Here is a 2,596-nt window from a genome sequence, read left to right as displayed (position 1 = left end):
CAACGCGATGATCGTGGCGTGGTGCTCGCAAGTGGGGGTTCTGACCCATCCCTCGGTCGGCTGCTTCGTGACGCACTGCGGATGGAATTCGACGCTGGAGAGCCTGCTGTACGGCGTGCCCACGGTGGGAATGCCTCAGATGTATGACCAGACCACCAACGCGATGCTCATTGAAAGGGTGTGGGGGACCGGAGTCCGGGTGGACGTCAACGACGGCGGTGTCGTGGAAGGCGAGGAGCTGAGGAGGTGCTTGGATGTGGTGATGGGAGAAGGCGAGAGGGGGGTGACGATCAGGAGGAGAGCGGAGGCGTGGAAGGGGAAAGTTGCGGAGGCCGTTGGGGAAGGAGGGTCGTCCGATCGAAATCTGAGAGCGTTTGTCAACGAGATTGCTGCATCTTGATCGAGATCAAGATCATCCTCATTAATTAAGAAGATTTTTCTTAATTGGTACTGGCAATAAGATTGCTACATCTTGATCAAGATCATCTTAATTTGTATTCGGGTAGCTTCCGCCTCACGAGGATTGGATTTTTGATAATAAGAGGCTTACGTGTGTGATTGTTTTCCGACACTTAGAAAATGTATTTCCAGGTTGGAAAAATATTTTCCAAGTATTTCCACTGCTTCAGCAGAAAAGTTAAGCTTGTAATTTTGAAATTTTAATTAATAAATGTGTGGAAACTGAGTTTGTTTATAACTCTATTTTAACTCAAAATTGATAATCCAGGGTATTAGGGAACGTAAAAAAAAGGAAGTAAATTGATTGCGGTTTTGTATTTAAATCATTATTCCATCTTTTAATAAAAAAAATTTGTTCCACTCTAATTCTGGATCTACATCTTGGAAATGGACTACCACAAATCTGTTAGATATTTTGCGTCCAAATCAAATATAATATTATATAGAAATATTTAAAATAATAAATAACGGACTACCACAAATTTGTTAGATATTTTGCGTCCAAATCAAATATAATATTATATAGAAATATTTAAAATTTAAAATAACAAATAACGGACTACCACAAATTTGTTAGATATTTTGCGTCCAAATCAAACATAATATTATATAGAAACATTTAAAATAATAAATGTGAGGCACTAGTGGGACACCCTCTACCACACTTCCAATCACACCACCTCTTTTACTATAGTACTCTTTTGCTACAGTACACGGGGCCCACATAAGATTTTAAAATTAAAATCTCATGTGGACCCGTGCACTATAGCAAGAGAGGTCATGTTTGCTATATCCACTTCTAAACAGTAACTTTGTGAGTTGGATTGTCGAAAATGCCCTTTTGGACTTGGCCTGGTTTGGTTTGGGAGAAGGACAATTTAGTCCTCACACACCCTCAAAGTTACTGTTTGGGAGTGTGAATAGTTGGACCCAAGAGCGGTGGTGTGATCGGGAGTGTGATAGAGGGTGTGCCCATATCATTATAAGTTACTGTTTGGGAGAAAAAGAAGTTGCTGCATTGTAAGGCGCAGTCGTGAGCACCAAGGGAACGAGGGAGTAGTTAACATGATCGAGATCGTCGTTGTTAATTAGATTTGTTGTGTGTCCTGCTGCCGTCCTATCTGTCGCCTAATAAGGATAAAAAACTGGTGTGTTTGCTTGTTTTCCAGCATTTACGTGTCAGGCAAGCTTCCCAAAGTCATTCCATTGCTTCCTGTTTTTTACCCTTCTTATTTTGTTTAAATTCCATTTTTTAAATGCAAAGTTTTTCAATCTATGTTTCGGCCTACAAGTTCGAAATACCAAAAAAAAACGAGTGGAGGGAGCACTGTCTAGTCATAACTATTATTTATTCATTAGATGGTTATGATTTTTACTTGAGTTCAAATTAGAAATGGATATAATATATGGAGGTGTCGTGAATATTAGATTATAAAACTATCATCAAGATAATAATTAACAATTAAGATTAAAGTGGTGCTACCTTTTGTAGTTTAGAGGATCAAAATAAATTCGAACGATTTTGGGAAGACATTTTTCTAAAATTTCCCCACCCCAACAGTATTTTTTTTAAAATTATCTTAAAAGAGCCAAGAATACGTTGGTAAATATGAAGTGCGTTTTCCGAGATTTTGATGTGGAGAATGACTCTCATCATGTCTTCTTCTCTTGTCCCCTCGCCACGAAAGGTATCGGCCACACAGTGACATTCGTCACTGTCGACATTATTGCAGTGGAAGAGAATCCTTAGGCATGTCCATCCGGGCCCGGGCCGGGCAAAACCGGAGCCCGGACCCGGACCCGGGTACCCCGGGCCGGNCCGGGCCCGGCCAGGCCGGGTTCCGGGCCAGCCCGGGTTTTTTCTTTTTTTTTAAAATTTTTTTTTTCAAAATTTTAAATTTTATTTAAGTTTTAAATTATAAAAAAGACAAAATAATAATAGTAAAATAATAATTTTATTAATCACTTAAAATAACATAAATTATAAATAAAAAATTATAAAAATAAATTCTTTATTAATAATTAATAAATCATTTACAAATTACAAGTATAAATTTATTTTGGAATTCATCGCATCACAATAGATAAGTACATCCCAACTAGGTTTTTTAAATTTCTTTTCTTTTCTTTTTTTTTT

Source organism: Asparagus officinalis, chromosome 3 (assembly GCF_001876935.1).
Source record: "Asparagus officinalis chromosome 3, Aspof.V1, whole genome shotgun sequence".
Taxonomy (NCBI): domain Eukaryota; kingdom Viridiplantae; phylum Streptophyta; class Magnoliopsida; order Asparagales; family Asparagaceae; genus Asparagus; species Asparagus officinalis.
Note: the sequence above shows the minus strand (reverse complement) of the source record.